The following is a 21629-nucleotide window of genomic DNA, read 5'->3' as shown; positions in this document are numbered from 1 at the left end:
GGCAGCGCCGGCGCGGGGAGCGAGTAGGGAAGCGCTGCCTGGGTTGCGTTTTGAGCAGCAGCAGGAGAGGCTCCGCTGTGTTTGCTTGCCCTCAAACTGCAAAGCGAGGGAGATGAGCTTGCACAACCCTGTCGTCCTAGCAACAAGATGATCTGTTTCCCCTTGAGAAGGGACGGCATGCTAATGCTTGTTTCAGAAGGTCTCGTTTTAAAAACTTAGCAAGGTTGGTTTTCTTTTTTCTGTGTCGGAAGGTTTGATTCAGTGAGCTGCGTCTAGGAACTTGGAGAGCCCTCAGAGGGAATACGCTGCGTTTGTAATTCGTTCCCTTGTCTGTTGGACTCTTGATGCAGGTGTTAGGTGGGAACATGGGGAAGCACACATCCTTCTGGTGTGAATTTGGAGCTCACTATTCTTAAGTTTAGAAGTCTGGCACTTGCCATCACTGCTAAATTTGGAAGCTCAGTGGTCGAACCTTGCAGAAACTCTGCTTCTGTCCTGTTTGCTGTCATCTAAGTCAGAAGGCATTAGCTCTCTTTTAAATGTTCCTTCAGCTTTGGCTAGAGTAAGGAGCTTGCCCCACTGGGGCTGTAGAGTTTTGGTTTTAAGATCTCAGGTATACTGAAGGTTGGACGTCATCTACCATCTCTAAACCCGTTCAAGTCCAGTGTGGCAGTGCAGGTGCTGTGCTAAAGGGAAGAACTCACTTCTGAAGTGAAGCCACTGTTAAGGTGAATTCAGGCTTCTGTCATGTGCTTTGTTACAGGGAATTTTAATTATCTAACTGCTAGTACCTAAACGTGAACTTAGAATGTAAGAATACCTCCTGGACTGCCTTTGTAGATTATTTTATTGAAAATCCTTCCCCGTTTCTTTCCTGGGTGTTGCTTGGAGATGAAGCTTGAGTCCTCTACCTGCAGAGAGGCAGCAGATCAAGCACTGTGGTGTGTCCCGGAGCTCTGCTCCTTGCTTCTGTCTATCGCTTCCCTTCCTGTTTCTTTTCTGACAGACTGAATTTCCTCCCTATTGTTGGTTATCTACCTAAATCTTAAACAGACATCCTCTGCAGAAATGTTATTGGAAAATCATAGAATCATAGAATGGCCTGGGTTGAAAAGGACCTCAAAGATCATCTAGTTTCAAATCCCCTGCCATGGGCAGGGTCACCAACCACTAGTCCAGGCTGCCCAGAGCCAAAATGCCGTTGGCCTTGGAAGAAGGAAGCTTTGGGTGGTGCATATGTCATCCACATCGATCAGGTAGATAGGCAATAGCCTCAGGTGTGTACTTAAACACATTGCTGTTTAAGTAAATATAGTAAGCTCTTTACCAGATTCTCCCAGCCTTCAGATACAGGAGAAGTTTCATTTCCTTTTTTCCACTGTGCTGCCACTTCTTGCTTTCCTTCCTTTGCTTCCAGCAATCATTTCCTCTGTGTGCTCTGCTTGCATCAAGGAAACTATCATCGTGGATCAGTTTGGCAAACCTCAACAACTGCTGGAGCGAAGCTGGTTGGGAAGGAAGCATGGCCTGAATGAAATGAGCAAAAGGAAGGGACATTTGTAAATTGAAGAAGTGACTGAGATGGAGGGTATGTGCCTTGGCTGCACAGCTGGGTGGTGGAGTTATAACTGGCTTTGGTGGTTTGTTCTGAGAGAGGTGTGCTTGAAAGAACAGAATGCAAACTCCCAATCCCTTACCTGGTGGCTGCTGCTGCTTTCCCAATTTCAGAAGCTGGAGTTAGCTGTGTTGCATCAACCAGCATAGGTGGGCATTGTGCTTTTGCTTCTGCCAGGCCACCAGGCCAGCTGCTTCTCTCTCACAAAGGAAAGGGAGGTGCCAGCTCTGCTGACATTGGTTAGCACTTCTTGAAAACACTATGTAAAAGCTATGTAAAAGAGTGAAGTACGTTCACTCAGGAAGTACTGTTCCTGCTTGGTTGTACTTCCACCAAGCATAAATTTCTTGAATTAATGATATTTTTCCTAATATGCAGCAAATAATAAGTGTGGAAATCAAAGGACATACCGTGGTACTAACTTAACTAAAACCACATTGAAGAAATATGAGAAAGTAACATTGTTTTCCCTCTGTCTTCAGACAACCTGAGGTCTTGATCTTAGAAGGAGGAGATTTTCTGTGTGCCTTATGATACGTGACAAAGGATTTCTGTGCAGCTGAGGCTTGTGAACGTGTGTTATTCAGGCTTTGTATGTAATCAGCAGAATACACTGAGAAGAAGGACACTGGCATTCTTGAGTAGTTGCGTGTGGACCCAGCCCACTCACGAGAATATGAGCTCTTCCATGGTGTATTTCTCTCTGGCAGGCCTGCATCGTGTTTGTGGCCTGCTGCTCTGTTTTGCTGACAGAGAAGCCTGTTGTATGTGAGCTGATGTTCCTTAAATGCATCTCTGTTCTTCCCATTTGTTGCAGGCAGGGCAGATTTTTTGGAGAGGTTGACTGAGTGCAGAGGAAAGGAACACAGAGACAGAGGGGAAGGAGGAAGCAGATAGGGTGTTAGTGTAAATGTATAGGCATTACACACCTTTGGAAACAGCACACATCACCTCACTTCCTTGGGGTCTTTGTGGGCAAGGTATGTTAACTGCAGTCTAGTAAGCTGTGTCGGTTTCTTCAAAAAATAACTGTGCTTATGAATGCATCTGGACACACACAGCCTTCTATTTTTACAGGACAGAAAGGTCCATGCCAACTGTATGCTTGAGTAGCTGCTTCAACTGGTGGTGCCCTCCCATGTCACTGAGCTCTCTGTAGCTTGCTTCTAGCTGCAGAAGCAAGTATAAGCAAATTAAATGTGCTTATAAAGAATTAGATGCTTGGAATTTCACCTTAAGATGGGTAGAACAAGTCTCTAAGGAAATTAGGACGAACAGTGGAGTTACAGAAGGGGCCAGACCTGCAGATATTTTTTTCTTTTCCTCATTCTCTGCTGTTAAATTTGTTGTGCTAAGAAGAGCACAGTGCTTGCTTAATGCTAGCACTATGCATTGTGTCTTCCTCTGATTCTGCTTTATGTTTATTTCAAGCATTAAACCTTTGAAGTCTATAGAAGATGTTTCCAAGGACTGTCCAGCCTTTGAGAGTTACAATAAAGACTTCAGAGTGACAAAATGGCTTCGTGGTAGGTGTCTCAGAAATGCTTGTTTGGAGTCCCTGTGTCATTTTTCCAGTTCTTTTTCTACCTTTTCTCTATGATGACCAATATTAAGGGAATAGTTTTCCTTGTCTGTTAAGGCTCTAATTTCCCATCCTGTTCTTCAAAAAACAGCTTGTAATGTTGCTCACTTCTTTTTCAGTGTTGGTCACAATTATAGACTTGCAGAATACTTTTTGTCCTTACTTCCCTGGATTTCTCTGTGTATTTTGCTGCGTTTTTCCTGGCAGTAGCAGTTCTTTTGATCCTGTAGCTACTTTCTACATTCACTAGGCTGGAAATTACTGCCTCCCACAGCAGAACAGGTGGACAGATGCTTGTGCCCGTGCTTTGACAGCTGTGATGCAAAAGTTCAGTGGCTTAATTTAAACCACTGGTTTGACATTTCTGAAGAGTGCTCACTTGATCTGGTCCATTGACTTTGCTTGGGAGGCAGTAGAGTTTAACAGCAGCATGGTTGTATCTTCAGTCACCAGAAGGGCTTGCCAAGCTCTTTGTGCTATTTTTCTGATACTTTTGTATGACAGAGTGGTAAGTATTAGTGCAGCGTTAACTCTGATAGCAGTTCTGAGAATGTACAGCATTTCCTTAAAATGCTGAGGGGTCATGAGCTTGTTCTGCTGCTCAATCATGTATTTCTTGGATCACTGCTGAACTTGGTCCTTGAGATTTTCTGATGAACATTAGAAAAGAGCTCTGCTTAAACTCCCAAAATGTGGCTGGACTGTTTGTCATCATTTCTGGGTTTGTGTGAGGTTCCATGGTGAGAAAGGCAAGGGACTGAAGGAAGAAGACAACAAGCTTGTCTTCTGGTTGAAACCCTAATTCCTTCAGAGGCCGGGGATGCAACTCTGCCACTCCCGACAGGTCCCATTTGGGACAGGGCAGCTCTTTAAAAACTTTTTCTTTTGCCATTGATCAATTCTTTGGTCAATTATTTTTTGGGTGCCTGATTGAAGAACTTTTTTCTTTCAGTTTTATGGAATTGGTTAAGTCTTCCCAGCTGTTCCTCCATATATTCTATGAAAGACTATTTATTTCCTAAGCTGAAGTCTGTATACCTCATGCTGGACACCTCAGGTATTTTATTCTTTCTGCCTAACGAGCCCAACCCTCCCTTGAAATCTGTGTCTAATATCTTTCCCACTCCCCCGTCTTTTTTTTTTCCAGGTGAGCTTAGGCAGATCCTCTCAATTCTCTTCCTTAAGCTCCTTGTCCCATCTCTTTGTTCTGTCTCTACCTGTCAGTTCCCAACTCTTTATTGCAACAGTTCTTCCCTGCCAAGTGATTTCTTGCTTTATTTCTACCCCCAGTCCTCAGTCCTCTTGGTTTTTTTTGCCACCTTTATGTTTTTAAGCCATTTTTGCCAGTATCTTCCCTTGCTTCTTTGGTCTAGCTGTTTTCTCTTGCTTTTGTATTTGATGTTTATCTCTTTTTCCCCTAGGCATGTCTTTAGAAATACAGGCTCTGTTGGCTGTAGCCAATGTTCCTAACTGGCGTGGAATGATTACTAAAGGGAAATGTGTTCTCAATCCCTCGAGCTTGAGCCTGTAGGATAGCGCATATCTGCTTCAGTCAACTGAGGAAATCAAATGCTCTTTTGTTTGTTTTTTTTTTTGGGGAGGGCTGGGAGTGTGGATGAGGCATCTTTGGAGATTTTAGTTGTGAGTAAATCTCTACTGTTATCTGTGTTTACTTGGACTTTTTAAAGCAATAGGATAAGAAAGATTGCCAGCTTTTTTCCCCTTAATTTATGCAAAACACGTTTTTCTGTTAGCCTTTATTCTTGGCAGCAGCTGAACTGTTTTAGCTAAAATTGATGAGTACTTTTTACAGATCAGCCTGAGGCGAACACTCACCATGAAAAAGTTCTGAGCACACACTCTGAGGAAATGTAAACAACTGAAAAAAGCAATTTTGTGGGAAGTGGTGTGGAGCAGCCGTAGTTGATGGTCATGAGACCAGTCGTAACTTTCAGTCGCTCCTCACCTCCTGAGTGCTAAGAAGTGCTTTACAAAGCAGGAACCTGTGTATCTCATCTATTGTTCAGTGACAAAACAACATAATGTTGACACGCAGTGGCACGTAAGAGGTTTTTAAACAAATATTGGCATAGTGATAGCATCTGAATGACTTGTCCTGAAAGAAATATGGAAAATTCTACGTAGCAAGGAACCATTTTCAATGTAAACAAAGATTTTCCTGCTCTTCCACTTCTGGTATGCGTGGTAGAAATGTGGAAATGCATCTTTGCTTTGGCATATGCCAAAACTACTCCTCTGGTTTCTCCCCTTTCCCAAATAGTGATGAAGCATTTCCTGAGCACTAACTCAAAATGTATGGCCACTTACATATAGTTTGAGAAAACTTAAAGAAATACTTGAGAAAACTGATTATGTTCTGATGGAATCCTTTCTATGGTAGGTTTCTCTTGGCAAGAACAGGTTACCAAAAAAACCCCATATATTTTTTGTTTTGTTTTGTTTTCCTGTTGGTTTGACTCAGTCTATACTTTAGTGAAACTATCACTTTTCAAGAAGTGTCAATGAGAACTTATTTCTGGAAGCTGATGGCTATGGTAGCAGAGCCCAATATACAGGCTTTCACTACGAAGTCTGGATTTACTGCTTGCCTTAGGCTAGATGTGGATATGGAACAAGCCATGCTAATCCTGCATCAGGTTCTCATGTAGCTTTCTATCTTTGTTTGCAACTTCTGTGTCACGATGTCTGATGAAATGTTCTGTACTTTATATATTAGTGGTAGATTACAGCTCTGTGTTCCCAAGAGGTTTCCTGGCTGAGAGCAAGCAATCTTTTATGACCAGAAGATTATATACTCTATAAAAAGACCGCACAACAAAATACAGCCTATCAAGAAATCCGTATTAAAGTTCCTATAGAGAGCAAATCTACAGTGAGACTTTTGGAGGGGTCCCTGTTGAACTTTGAGAACATTTCAGATGAAATATCTAATTAATATATTGAATGAATGTACCTACACAAATATTGAGCAGCTCTGTTGTAAAGCATAAGCAGGCCTGTTAAGTGGAGAGGTGTATGTCCAGGTGCTGTCAGAAATAGGGAACTTCAGCGCCCTGCAGGCTTGAATGTGGAATGAGCAGTTGTATTGAAGTCTGCTAGGTAAAGAGCATGCTGCTGAAATGGAGCTCTTGGGATGCAAATAAAGGCATTGGAAGTTATCAAACGTGGTTACTTCTCAGCAGCATAATGCTGCCCTGGGATGGATGTGGAATGGAGGCTTCTGCTCTGCTGCACGAGCAGCTCTGCAGGTAGAATAGCTGCTGGGTACAGGGAGCCTTAGAGAGCTGCCCTAGAAACACTGCTCTTCAGTCCTAGCAGGAAGCAGGCACACAGGGGGTAATTAGTGGGGAATGGATTGCAAGGCTTTGGCTGTGGCTCAGTGCTTTTTATAACGAGCTTCCTTTGCAGGAAGAGCAGCAAAAACTTCCAGTGCTTTGTTGTTAGGTAAATGTCTTGTCTCGCACAGATGTTGCAGAGGCTAAAAATGTGTGTGGCAATGGTATTGTCAGCTTTGGGCATTTGGAAATCATATGAAGCACTCATATGAGTGACTGAATATTGTGAGAGTTGTGTAAAACAGTCAGTAGGACCGGTGATTCCTGATGGGCTAGTTGTTGGAGGTTCTGTTTCTGGGTTTCTTTGAGGCCTTTCATGATGGTTGTGAAGATGGGCAAACCCTACCTTTGTTTGGGTTACATCTGAACTTACGTATTCATGTGTGGCCATTGTCTTAGGGACTCGTGGTGCAAAGTTACAGACAGGATGCCATCAGTGTCTTTATGTACTGCATTTACCTAGAACCTTTAGAAAGTGAGGAATTAGTAAAATACAAACCTGCCTGGTTTGTGATATGTTTGCTGCGGAGCAGTAGAAAGGAGCTGGATAGACATTGAACTGGAGGTTTTGAGCCAGGTACTCTATGAGAAGTGTTTAAGATGAGGCTTCTCCCATAGCTGGCATGGTAACCTTCCCTCCTGTCATAGTAAAGGTGTTCCCAAAGGCTTGCCAATGTTCTGAGAGCACAGCATACCCTGGTGAGCTACATCTGGGCTCTGCTACCGAGATTTGTAAATCAGTGTTTGCATACAGTTGGTCTGCCTTAAACTGTGGCATCTAAGGGTCAGAGGAGGTAAGAGGTAGTAAAAACCCACGTGTATGTTCGTCCTCTTTTTCTTTATTGTTCACTGGCTTAGCTGGGGAGCCCACGAAGGTGCATGTCTCTAGGACAGATATTGTTGTGTGGCTCTGGAAGGAGCGGAGCTCTCAGTTCACCTATAAAGTGTCAAGAACAAGGGGATAAAAGAGAAACTAAATTATATTCTCTTCAACTAGAAGGAAATGTGTTATCTTTTTTGTAGTTATTTAATGACCTCTTTTTCTCAAATACGCTGTGGTTATGCTAACAGATTAGGAGTGGACTAGAACTGACGCTATTGGAAGCAGCAGAACTGTGAAGGTGGAAAGAGATAAACCTGAACAGAAAACAAGTTGAGAGGTGTGGGCTGTCTGGGAAAGTTTGACAGGATTAGGAAAATGAAAGCTTGTATGCATGAGTTCTAGGAAGCAGACTTTAAAATGCCTTGAAATTAATTTGTGGGGAAGTCAGGGAAAATGTAATTTGTCTGTCGTTATTTTTTGTGACGTAGTTGATGGGAAGAAGATAATGGAAGATTTTCTAGAATTATCATCAAAGATCATGTGTAGCTTGCACAATTGCAAGAAACTAAATGTGAAGAAGGAAAAAAGAAACCACAGAAGTGGATCTGTGAACTCTGAGGGAACTGTGATAGAATTAGCAGTCAGAAAGTGAGAGCATGCAGAAGTCTAAAAACCGGGAGATTTATATTTCTCAAAAAGAAAATGAAAGGAGAAGCAGCCTTCCATGCAGTAAAATTTTTAAATGCTAAAATAGTGCTTGGATCAATGCACTGAATTGGAAGGTCTATTGCGGAGGCACTGTAGGGTTTTTAAGTAATAAGAATTTGCTGTATTTTCAACGTCTGCCTCCTAAAATACAGCAGGGAAAAAAGAGAGCCCCAGAGCAAAACATGAGCTTACTACATTTGCTTCAGCAGTTACCTAAATCAAAGAAAATGATTAATTGCAGTCAGGGTGTATAGAAAGAACATAAGACTTTGCAAAGCTATCCTAAAATATTCTGGTTTCTATCTTTGGTTTTAGTGGTGATGATTAATACCAAAATAAAAACTTAGTTATGGTTACCCTGTGGGCAAAGGGGAATATGTAAATTGAATCAATTTCAGGGGAGGAAGAAGGAAGATTTAAAAATAAAACCATGGTTGTTTAAGTGACAGTATCTTCACCAGGCTGTTGGCACTAAGGGAGTTGCAAGTTCACCTATTGTTGGTAATCTGCAATTATGATCTCATCTTTCCCATTTCCGATAGCTCCAGAATGCATAACAACTTCTCCTGTCTCTGTCCAGATGAAGAGCTTTTTTAATGACCAGCTGCTCTGTTAGGTTGCTTTTTAAGGTAAAACTGTCTTGGTCACTCTGTGTTGAAGCTGGAACTTTGTGCTACTAAAATGTTGGCTCATGGTCCTTTCTGTCAGGTCGCTCCAAGTACCACAGCATCTTGGATATAAAGGGGTTTTGTTTCCTACTGAATCCAAAGTGTTTTGTACTTGCCTGAGGATATTGTTTGCAGACAGGAATAGTATTGGCGTATTGGCATAATGGTGCAGGAAACATTTGTGCTTTCCTCTTCTGGTACATGTGGTTGGAAGTAATCTGAGTGTAGGCTTGATTTCTTCCTAAATGGCGTGTTGCATGGGGCTGAGAGCAGGTGCTCTGAACAAGGTGATGGAGAGGTGCTTGATGATTTCTGGACTGAAGGAAGTTAAGGCAGTGTTTTGTTTTTATAATTGCGGAAGCTCATTTTGTTGTTATTGTTTATGTGGCTTGGGGCATTCATTTGAATATACTCAAGATTTGGTGAGGATTCTGAGAGAGACTACACCTGTGCGTGTGTATATAGGATGTGCTTACAGTTACCAGAATACTGACGTGGCATGGATGATGACCTGTCTCTTCTTGTGACAGCTCAGCTGAAGTCATTTTGCCTTACAAGCATCTGTCCTCCTCTGGCCCCAGGTTTTATATTAAGAAACTGCCGTGTTGAGTTTTGACTTGATATTCTGGCCCACTGGCCTCCAGGTGCTCAGGAAGTCATTGCTCAGAGCCCTCCTCTTCTGTCATATTCAAATTTGAAAGTGATGTTTCTGTACTGATGCCAGTGCCTGACGTAGCATATATTGGACGCTAGATTCCTCTGTAACATTTGGGCTTTTGCACTAACAGGGGTGGAGGTGAGGGAAGGGTTGGACCCAAGAGGAGAAGAGTCACTGGCAGTGACAGCTAGTGTGGCATTCCTTGAAATGGTGCACATAATGAGCAAAATGCATAGGATGGGAAGAAAGGAGCAGTCCCCGTCTTGGAGAAACAGGAGGGGCATGGAACTAGAGTGGGAGATGCGCAGTATCTGCACAAAGATGACTTACTGAGTGGTAGTGGATGATGAAAGCAGAGTGCAATGCACTGGGAGGCGATGCTGTCATTCATTTGCATCATCTCAGGCTGACTGGCCTACTTTTCCTTTGGAAAGGGTCTGCTAATTGTGCTACAAACCCTCCTAGAAAAGGCGCAGCTCTGTGCAGCAGCAGCAGTCCCTACCTGTTGGAGCTGGAGATTTTCTTTTCCATCTGCTTGAATCCGAAGCCTGGTGCTGACGGCAGCTCAACTGCCAAGCTGTAGCTGAATTTCCATATTCATTGCACTAGACATTGGCTTTCAGACAGAAGTGGAGACAAGCTCTCTACTAAAGAGTCGCAGAAAATCTGCTGCTGTCTGCACTGTCACTTTGCTGATACCACAGCTTTTAATACGGCACTGTCAATTAACTTTGTACCCTGCTTTCATTTCTTGGTGCCAGAGAAATGCTTGAAGTGGCGTGGCTTTGCTCCTGCTGTTGAATGACTGAATTCAGGCAAAGGCTGAAATGAAGGAGGAAGAGGAGGGGTTGCGATGACATTGTTGCAGTTTGGAAACACGTTTACATAGTTATCATTTGAAGGTGTGATGTATCAAAATCTATTGTCTATATTTTTAATGTAACTCTCGTCTTTAAAATTTGTTAATATATTTTGGAGTTAGAAAATGCATGCAACATATGAGACAGCATTGCACAAAGTTCCTACTTAAAGCCAGAGCTGTGACCGCTCTGGAACAGAGTATTTGCCTAATCATATTCTGTTGGATGTTACCTTCTGCTTTTCCAACCCCTCTTTTTTCACCCACGGTTCACGTGGTTGGCTGGTTATATGTTTGTTGGATGCATCAGCATGAAATTTTGCAGATGGCCACCAGCTTTAATACATGCGAAGCTGTGATCACAGTTTTCTAAACAGTGCCAGAGATGCTGAATTATGTTTTCAGTATTGCCAAATCGCTTTAATCGGTCTTGACTGAAAAATGATGGCAGAAATCCCGGATTAGTAATGCTGCTTCAGTGAGTCCTTAGCGGTAGTTGGTGAGATTGGATTTTATGAAATACTTCTCACAAAACGGGGATCATGCAGGACAGAGGAGGAGCTGCCGTGGTGTAGTTGAGATAGAGCCATTTTTAGCAGAAATCTTTGATGCCAAACTGAAATAAAAATGGCCATCTGGATAAAATAAATAAATCAAAATGAGACACTGACACAACTGCCCAGGATGGGTGCCCCATCCCTGGAGGCGCTCAAGGCCAGGTTGGATGATGCTCAGGGCAGCTGAGCTGGTGGGGGGCAGCCCTGCACAGAGCAGGTGTTGGGGCTGGGTGGGCTGTGAGATCCCCTCCAACCTGGCTGTTCTTAGGCTGACGAGAATTGTCCATTGTAGAAGGATTTTGTGCCAGCATCACCAATGTAAACCAGGTCTCTCCATTTGAGTCCTACAGTGTTGAATATCTTTTTTTTTTTTTCTTTTTTAAGCTTTGAATTTCTGAAGGGTTGTGTTTTGACAGCTCTGAGTAACTAAATCTCAAACAAATAGCTTATAAAGTGTGAGCAATAGCAGCATATTTTCCTTCACGTTGTAGGTCTTGAACTGGAAGGCCTATTTTTAATGGAAAAAAGACACCTACAGAGAAAAAAAGGCTCTTTGTTTAGATTACCTTGGTTTCATACAAACATTAAAAAGATCGTTCATTTTCTAAGCTCCTGTCCAAAAGCATTTCTTAAATGTACAAGCTTAACTGAGAGAAGTGATTAAACGTTTTTCTGGTATTCAGACTAAGAGCTCTGCTTGAAGAACATGAAGCACTTGTCTTCTACTTGGATTGAATGCTTCTACTTTTAAAGCAGTCTATTTCTGCTTACCACTTAAATAAGAAACAGGAAAGAGCAATAGCCTATGTTTAAGTCTACTTGAAAACATTTATGTGAAGAAAATGCTGTATGTTTTACTGAACTTTTGTTCAAGATGTAGGAGAAATGATATAGTATTTTACTTTTGGTGGCATTGATGCATTGCTTATTTTTCTCCTTGTGGTTTGTTAGGGAATTTAGAATTGTGATCACTTTTATAAATGCTGGCATTCATATTCTAGGATTTTGTTTAACAGTTCACTCTTCTGATAGCTAACGGTCCTACAGTTAGAAACAAAACTGTACATTTTTGTGCCAGAATTTCTGTATCTGTAACTATGCTACCATTTACTTTCCAAGTTCTTTTATGTTCCAGGTTTTGGAACATGGTGTAAGCTATCGTTCTGACAGATATTTTTAGAAATTTCTTGAATATTTGTTTTTCAGTGCCTCTGGTTTCAGATTTTCTTTTACTTTAAAGTTGGTGAAAACAAAATATCCAAGTAAGGCAGTTTCTGGAGTTTATATAAAAATACGTTTTAGCAACACATGTTTGAGCTTGGGTTGTTTTCTTGATGAAGGAAAAGCAAACCGGTTCAGACCAAGCAGTGGGTCACAACATCTCTTAGCTGGTCATGTTGATTTCTCCCAAATAAATTCTGGAGAAGGAGGGAATAAATCATATTCTCATAGTCAATTAATAGATGTCAGTGTCTATTGCATGCAGTGAAGCTATCTAAGTAAAGCAAGCACACATTCTGTACTCTTGACTTTGAGACAGCTCTATATTTTTGTGTGTTTTTATTTTGTCATTTTGTAAAAACTGGACTTTTTCACATGCTATATTTGTTGAGATCATTTTCTGTTTGTTTTTTTGTCCCTTAGATGACTCTAGATGTAATGAAGTACATTGCAGTAGGGTTACTAGGGTTTTGTTTGTTTTGTGGTGGGTCTTTTTTTTTCCCAACTTTCTTTTGCTTTTGTTCTCCCTCCCTTTTTAGGTAAAGAAAACAAATCCCGCAAAACTCATTTGATATTTTTGGGTTCTCGTGTCTATTTTTGACTGCTTGCATCGTAGGAGGAAAAATGTGACACAGCTCATAGCAGAGTGACACACAAGGCTCTGTGCTTTTGGTGACTGGTGAGAGTTTCAGTCTTTTTAGAACATCCCGATGCTAAATGTAAGCAGAAGCATCGCAGTAGTTCTTCGGGCTTTGGAGTGATGTGGTGGATGGAATGGTACAAGTTATCACCACCTCTCCTTCACTGTCTTTGGGTTTGCAGCCACTGTTGGGGGGATGTGTGGGTAGGACCATACCTCTGGCAGTGCAGAAGGGCATTCATCAGCCTCGTAAAGAAAGCTCCATGGTACTTGGCTCAGCACTTGCCTTGCTCCTCATCTGAGCTTGTGTTGTGGATGGGCTGAGGATCTCTTGGCTTGTTTTTGGCCAAGTGTTTTTAGTCAGCTCTCTTTATGGCATTTGAGTAGAACTGGGGTCCTGAATTTGAAATGTATGTTTTTAATGCAAATTTGAGTTTACACAAGGATATGAGGTATGTGGCACTTCCTAATTATTACAATACACTCAGTAGTGGCCCTGCTTTGGAAAAAGTGTTTTGGTTTCTCCCTTGCAATGTGCACGCAAGCTTTAACACAGAGAAATGTCTCACTATATGAAAAATTTAAATTGACTATGATAAGGGAGGTAATTCATGTCAGTAGATTACGATCATCTATTTGCTGATCAAAATTGTAGCTGTCCTTGAAATTGGGTTTTAATTTCAGTGACTCTGGTAAGTGTGTCATGTACAGTGTGGAGTTCTCCAAAATCAATGAGAAAGCCAATCAAAATATTATGGTTTTTCTTTTCCTTTTGACTTGTTGACTACTTTTCTCTTTTAACTTAACCTAATAATGGCAGATTTGCTTATAACGGTTCTAGGTACACAGCATTATTTTTTTTGCTATGGCTACAAAGACGGCAAATAAATGAGACATTGATAGATGGGATTTTGTTCAGAAATAGTTGCATACACATCTCTGGGTGAAGCACATTTATAAATATGTGAACTGCTTGTAGTTGTTACAGGCAATTAAACCTGAAAGTCTGGTGATCTCCAGTAGCGTCAGGTGAGACAGATGTTGGCTGTTGTAGAGTCCACCTTCTCACTTTATTAAGCCACAATCCTATAGCTTTGCATTTCTAGCTCTAAAACTAGGCAGTCTATGAAAATATGTGGTAAATGTCTGACTCTTGGAGTTTTGATTTAGACCTCTGCAGCTCTGAATGTTACAAAATCATTCCATTTGCGTACCTTCATTTTAAGTATCGTGAGGTATTGTATTGCAGGATTTATAATTTGCTTGAATTCCTCATCTGGACAGACTTCTGTGTAATAGCTGTTCTTGCAAAGGTACAGCTTTATAAAGTAAAACAGGCTGAGGAGAAGTGAACTGATTTGGAAGTGATCATGTGAGCAGACAGAGAAGAGGTTGTTCACAACTATAAAAATTAATGTATTTCTCTCCTACGATGGACATAAAACTAAAAATCACCCTGCTGAACCACTGAAAATAACTTTTAACAGTACTGTTCTTTTCTTCTGCAGAGAAGTTTGAAGCAGCAAGCAAACATTAAGCACAATAACAAGTAATATATAGGGAAAAATAATGCTGGAACTTGTAGCTCTTTGCTATTAGATGGGGGAATAAAAGTAACTTATTTAATACCAAAATAGCATCTTATTCAGGTTCATCAACAAGGTCTGAAGAGCATAGCTCTTGCGAGTGAGATCTGGGGTGTCTGCATATAGCTCTGTTGGGGAATAGAAATCCCCTGCTTTCGCATCAGCATCTCCTTTCTGCTCACAGACCTTTGGACCTGAAAAACCATTCATTGGAAGAGAAAATGTAGGAGTGGTAGTTAAGCATAGTAGGTACAGTTTAGAGGTTTTCAGGTTGGAAACCAGCTGAAGCAGGATGTGCTTGTTTGCACAGCATTGCTGTTTGTCATGAGGATGCCTGTGCCCGCCTGTTTGTTTGGTTGCAGTTGTCTGCACCCTGCGTGGCCTGCACCTGCTGGGGTGGGAGGGAAGGGCTGACTCACGTTGGCTTTCCTGCAGGTTTTACAGGTGTAACCAGCACCAGGTGGGTTTCAACCAACTTGCGTAGGCCTCTGCAGGTAGCCGTGTTGGGGACACTTGCAGCAAAGAGGTGAGAAATTGTATGGTGTGTCTGTGGCTGTGAGTTCTTTCTGGTGAAGGGTTGGAGGGATGATGAGCACAAGCTGGCAGCAAGCTGGGCTGTAGAACACTGACAGATGTCAGCTGGGATGGCTGTCTGTAGCCAGAGGAACCCAAGGCTTCTCCGAAGTTAAATATTCTTTTCTTAACGTTTTAGATTCATGCCACTAAAGTCATTTTGCTGTATTAAGCATGAAGCAACGAAATAGCTGCTGAAGAGGATTTGTTAAGTAGTGCACATTTTATAGTAGAGGTCCATGGGTTTTGTGGTCACTTTTTATTACGTCTGGTGAAAAAAAACCACGAGAAAATTGATCACAGACTGCTAGGTTGCTAATCTCATTTTTGTGTGCCTTGTGTCCCCACGGATTCTCTTGCATTCTTTTTATTCCTTACTAAAAGCAGTATTTCAGCCATATGCAAGTGAAGTGGTTCAGAGCTGTGTGTGTTTATCGATCAGTGCTTCCTCTCTGTTTTCTGATGGATATGTCTTTCCAGGAGACTTAAGACACTTGTGATTGACACTACTTATTGGATTTCTCTTTGTCTGACAGCTGTGCTCTGAGATCCCCAGGCACAAGACTCTGTCTTGGAGTTCAGGAAACTGAATTCTTCCTGTGTTTCACCTAACCTTAGATATAGAGAACAACTTAATGTCAAGTGTTGGTGCTTTTTGCGTGCTGGGTGACTTCACTGCCATCAGTGAAGTTACTTGCAGAATAAGAAATTACTGACTGGAGTCAGTGTTTTAAATAGCTTCTGTTAAAGAAATTACCTACAATCATAGGGAAAAAGAGTTTATCCTTGAGCATTTTTTCAGTGAAACTGAAAGGAAGTACTAGGAGGAGTTGGCTTTGTGGCTATTGAGTCATTGAGTAGAGAGTGCCTGCAACACGATGATGCACAGTAGAAGTCTGTGTCCTTTTAGGGGGTTGTCTCACATTGCTGTTCTATCTCTAAGAATAAAGCACTGTTGTTAGAAAGGGATCTAGCTCACTTCTTCCATCATTGTGGAGAAGAACAAAAATTCTTTGCTGAGAGAAAAAACAAGAAAACTCACATTACTAGTACTTCTAACATAGAGAAAATTTAGACTGATATCCTGCGTAGTCTTTCTAAAGTAATGTTAAAAGTTGGGGCAATACTTATGCTGATATTTGTAACAGTATTGACCAGTTTTTAGAATATGAAATTTGTCCAAGGACCTTTATTTGGTGTAACCACTTGAGAACCCCCAAGGAATTGCTGTTTTGTGTGGAGAGCTGTTAGGGTTCTTTACACAGCAGACAAGTAGAGTTTGTAGCTTTTCTGTGGGCTGGAGGTTCTTTTGATCCTGTGGCTGAAGTTGTGGGGCTACAGATTGCCTGGACCTCCTTCCTAAGGAAGCTTATGGAGGAAAGCTTTGGCACAGAGTTACGTTGCTTAAAAGTTTCCAGGAGAAAACAGTTCTGGCCTTTGCTTTCAGAAAGGACATCTGTCCATTGGCATATTTTTCAGGCAGGTAGTCAGGTCTGCACACTTTTGTGGCAGCTGCAGTTTAATTGTTTGAATGGTGACAAGGCAAATAGATTTGGCAAAACAGAGTGAACTAAGAAACTAGTCAACTGATTTTGTGTTTTTACCTTCCAAAGAAGGGTAAGTGCTTGATTATAGTGCGTAAGTGGGACAGTACCCTTAGTTAACCCTACGTGTGCAGGTCTCACCCTTCTTTTTTACGAGTGCCAGTCTGTGTGCTGCAAAAAGTACATTATATTTCTTTTGTTTTTTTTTCTTGCAAACTGACAACGTGATAAGAATTTTCCAGAAGACTGATTGCTCTGTGGATGTTTGAGTGGTTAATCGCTGTCTAAAATAAGACATACCAGTTTAACTACTTATCTGAAGAATGTTGCTGTCTTTTTCTTCTGACAAAGATAATTGTTTATTATTAAGGTGGTTTTCTCTCCCTTCAATATGTAGCCTGAGAGCCAAAGGACTAACGGGCGTTTCCACAGTTGTCTCCTAACTGTGCTTGCAGCTGATGGTAGGAACAGTGTGGGATTTGACAGCATCTCAGAGATTAGCTTGGAGCCATCCTGCTCTGCACCAGCTGCTCTCATCACTCTCCCAAATTGAATATTAAGGATGCTATCTGCCAGCCTGTATTCTTGCTAGGATTAATTTTGAGCTATTTTCTAAAACTGGAGCTGTTCTGCTTTGGTGTACAAGTTGAAGTGAGTTGAGTGCTACGTGAGCTGAAGACCATTCTTTTCTCTGACTCATGCCTTATTGTCCACAATGCTGTGTCTAAACTAGCTTTGTCCTGTGCCTCAGCTGTTACTGCCTTCAGCTTTTAGAAACTAGGCAGCCCTTGGTTGAGACTGGAGTACCATCATAATGATTATGTATCTGTCTTTCTATCTGTCCATCTTTTCCCACTTTCCTCCACCGCTCTTTGCACTGTGAGAAAAATGAAGAGTTTGAGATTTCTGAGGAAAAATGGAATTGAGTGGCCCCCAAAACTTTCCAAAACAAAGATGTAACAAAGCAGTCCTGTTAGTTCTCTCTTCAAGTGCTTGCCATCCATCTCCTCAAGAAGGCTTGGTACTTCATGGTTCTTTCTGGCAGTGCTCACTCAACAGGGAAGAGAACAAAAATAAATCAGGAAAAGGACTGGGGCTGGAGAGTAGCCATTCATGCATGGTCCTTCTTGAAATAATCTCTTATTCCACCCAGATTGTTAGGCAGAATTCAAGGCTGGCTTTTGCCCAGCACAGTTTACTACTTAGAGTATAAAGAGCAGCATGTGGACTTCAAGAAGACAGTGAAGGGCAACTGCTTCAGGCATCTGTGATGTAAATTTCAGGGTGTTGATAATATCAAAGGAGGCTTAAGCTTTGCAGTACTGTTTTTTTTCCTTTCTTTGTGGCTGCATGGTTTCTGCAGTACCAGAGGCCAGGGCCGCCATAGTGCTTTTCCAAGCCTATGGCCTGTGCACCCAAGTGTCCCGTGGAGACTCTGTGCAGCACTTCTTCCAGAGCTTCTGATGACTTATTCCTGTCAGCTTTTCTCTCAGTGCCTCCCTCATGGGTCTGAAAACAACACAAGAGCCACTCAGCAGCGCATCACTTGGAGAAAAGAGGAAATTGCTGTAAAGGAGTATTTCTGTCACAAGCCAGAGGGCCAGGAGTTTTGGAGATGGGTGGCTTGGAGCCACGTTGAAGCTCAGTGTATTGTGTGCGCTCTCTAACTGAGCTGCAGCTTGTTCAGCTCTTGTGGAGCATTTGCTTTTCTGTTTTACAGCTTCAGCGTCCAAATATCTGCCAAATAATACCTTTGTAAAACTTTCCTAATGATTCAAGGCTAGGCTGGATAGGCCTTTGGGCAACCTGGTCTAGAGAAGTGTTCCTGCCTATAGCAGAGGGGTTGGAATTAAATGATCTTAAAGGACTCTTCCAACCCAAACCGTTCTATGATTTGTGCCCAAGTCCCTTTGCCTCCTCTGTCTCTCTTTGCTGTTTCAGAGCTTCCCTAAGAGTCTCATCTTCTTGTCTTCCAAGCAGCCTGTAAGTCAGCCGAGCAGCTTACGGATGTGTCTGCGTCTCTTCCTGTCACTCCTCTCCTGAATCTACCTCGAGATCTTTCTCCATCATAATGTTTACTGTGCGGTTTGACCTGCAGTGCAGTTTGCCATCTTCTGTTCCCTGTTCTCTTAACTAGATTGCCCTCTGCCTCCCCAGCTCCTTAGCACCCATTGCAGTGCCATTTTACACTTCACTCCTTTCAGTGCCATACACTGGGAACTGCACAGAAGTTGGTATATTGACCAGAGCTCTTTTAGCTTACTCTTCATTCTTGATGCTAAGATCAATCTTCTTTGCCTGGCTGAGAGTCTCGATTCACCAGCTCTGGTATTTCCTGTCTGTCATCTTCTAAAAACATCTCATACCTCGTAGCCAAATCCGGTTCTATTTTGAGCTCTACTTTTACTGGATATTCTGCCTTTCAAACTTTAGCACTTAGGTTGCTGTGGCATTTCTGGTTATCTGTGGGTTCTGTGTTTGCTAAGCCTGGTTGGGGCAGGTTAGCACCAGCAAAATGCCCCTATGTGGTTCTTGAGGAAGAAGTGAATGCTTTTAGAGACTGATTCTTGATACATACTTTGTTTCTGTACTCTTACTCCATGCTCTTGCTACCTTGTTTCTGGGGAAGAGGAGAATTCCATAGGTTTGCTGACTCTTGTTGATATGATCTGTTCAATCTCCACATTGCATTTAGTTCATATGCATGGGTTAAAGTTATTTTTGACCTATTAAAGAGATCAGAAGCATCAGACAACTATTAGAGAATGTGTTTTTAATTTATCTTCTTAAATATTCCTCCATTCCTGGTTAGTGAGTAGAAAGAATCAATAGTTTTCTTTATTTAATGCAACTTACGCAGTTTCTAATTTTCTTGTATTATTTTTAAATGGGAGATTTTTCCATTAAAATTGTAGCTCTACAGACTACATATTTCTTCTCTTTAGTATCTAGATAATAAGTTTTTAGTCCATAGTGTCATGGAACATTTGAGTAATAATGCTGAAAAAGATTCTCTTAAAAACAGAACAAATGAAACAAAAGGCTACAAGCAAGATACCTTTCAGTGTGGAGAAATGTTTATGTGGGTTAAAAATAATTATTTCTCTCCTTTATAGAAGCTATAATTGCTACCAATTTCATGCAAAGTTTGTTACTATTTGTAAAATGTTTCAGGCAGGTCTCTCAATTACATTTATGGCAGAAGGAACAGGGGGTAAAGAGTGGGTAGACAAAATGTGCAACCACCACCACAGGAACAAAAGGCTTGTACTGATTAGTTGCTATCTAAATTACAGATTATAAAAATAAACATGAAGCTTTTTAATGTGATTGCTGATAATGTCAGGTCCTTTTGAAAACATTTGACCAACCTGTTGTACTGAATCCTATAAAAATAAAAAAAATAATAAAGAAGGCTATTTAGGAACAGTGTGTGATTCTGTAACAGGTACTGCTTGCCTCTCCTCCCTTTTTAGATCTTCTGTAAAAAGAAAGTTTAATGTGACGATAGCTAGTTTTTACTTGTCTTCCTTTAATTTTAATTTATTGTGTCAGTTTCCTTTTCCATCTTAACCACAGCTGTTGCTCTTTAACTACAGCCCGTGTAAAGTCCATCCGTAGTTATAGGTTTGGATCCCATAGTTGTGGTACCCTGCTGTGCCTGGACAGGACTTGAGGAACCTGTGATTTAATGCCAGTGTTTATCTTTATTTGAGACTTCCTCAGTGAAGCAGTGCTATGCAGTAGTTAGCTGATAGGTAGGTCACTGCTCAGACAAAATAGATGGTTCTGAGGCTATAAATGACTATTCATGTGTTAGGGAGAGAAGTTCATTTTTCAGACTGTGCTGAAGAGCTGGTGCAGATTTAGGACTCCTGTCTTCCTACGTCTTTGTTCAGCTTGGTGTCTCCATTTAATCTTGGTATAATCAGCAAAGAGAATTATGCTGTGTTCTATTTCAGAAGCCCTTTCACAGAAGGATTTTTTTTTTTCCCAAGAGGAATTAACAGAGAATTACTGTAGTCCAAAATAGCATTAATCGATAAAATATTTTTGCTCTACCTGTCTTTATGGATTGTGCTGGCTTACGCTTCTATCATTGATCTGTACTTGCATTCAACTCTTTTCATTAGGTCTTCTTTATCTCTAAAATTATTTTGTTGCAAAAATGAATGTATGTTGGAGCATACCTTAATAAGAATGTGTCCACCATTTATTAAATAGATCTTTAAATTCTTCTGCATTGATTAGAACCAGTGTTAAAATATTTTGATGATGGAAAGGCAGATTTCATCCTTCTAAAACTAAGAATTCTCCCCAAATTACTCAATGCTATATTAAAGAAAGCTCATACAATATTTAGTGCACTAATCAAAGGTTAAGATTCAGATCCCAAGACTCTTGGGTAATGTCAGGCAAATAATAAATAAAATCATATAAAATCATTGCAGATTAAGTGAGGTGGCCCTAGAATAAAGTCTGAGGCTCAGATGCACAAGTTGCTGTTTGAGAAACAGCACCCTACCAAAACAGGGAGGAAAAAAAGGGTGTGGGATGAGCAAAACCTTACCTTCCACCATTTTGGGTATAAAACCTGGAAAATAGGGCAGCTGCAGTTCTTTTGTCCTGCACCACTCTGAACAAGTGCTCTGTGACCTTTGTAAGCCTCATGGGGCAAGGGACAGGGATAGCCATCAATTCCAGGGAGTTGCTCAGACAGAAAAAGTAAAAAGAAGGGGCAGTGTAATAGCAAATATATATTTTTACTTTACTGTAAAAGAATGATGTCAGTTATCTTACCAGTTCAGGCTAGTGGATTTGAGCTATATACTAGAGCTATGCACTTTATTTTTTAGCATAGATGAAATTTTTGGTGACTTGGATCTGTTTGTAATAGAATCACAGAATGGCTGAGATTGGAAGGGACTTCACAGCCCACCAAGCCCACCCTGTGCCATGGGCAGGGCTGTCCCCACCAGCTCAGGCTGCCCATGGCCCCATCCAACCTGGCCTTGAGCACCTCCAGGGATGGGGCACCACAGCTTCTCGGCAGCTGTGCCCGGGTGTCACTGCCCTCTGAGTGAAGAATTTCCTCCTAATGTCTAGCCTAAAGCTACTCTTTTTTAGTTTAAAACTATTTCTCCTTGGTCCCATCTCTATGATCCGTGAATGAATTTATGCCGTACATATGATGGGAAATGGAGTGAATAAAAGCTATGTAAAATCATAGTGTAGAGAT

The 21629-nt window shown here is 41.4% G+C and overlaps 1 protein-coding gene across 1 annotated transcript in view; it reads left to right on the top strand.

Moving 5' to 3' along the window:
• Positions 1 to 3118: 3118 nt before the first annotated feature.
• Positions 3119 to 21629, top strand: part of INPP4A (inositol polyphosphate-4-phosphatase type I A) — a 109972-nt gene continuing 91461 nt past the window's right edge. Inside the window, exon 1 of the mRNA XM_019622980.2 lies at positions 3119 to 3141. The gene's annotated coding sequence lies outside the window, so the exon portion shown is untranslated. The remainder of the gene's footprint in view (positions 3142 to 21629) is intronic.

The sequence above is a fragment of the Meleagris gallopavo genome, chromosome 1, assembly GCF_000146605.3.
Source record: "Meleagris gallopavo isolate NT-WF06-2002-E0010 breed Aviagen turkey brand Nicholas breeding stock chromosome 1, Turkey_5.1, whole genome shotgun sequence".
Lineage (NCBI taxonomy): Eukaryota > Metazoa > Chordata > Aves > Galliformes > Phasianidae > Meleagris > Meleagris gallopavo.
The sequence above is the reverse complement of the archived record's forward strand: the minus strand, read 5'-3'. Positions and strand labels throughout refer to the sequence as shown.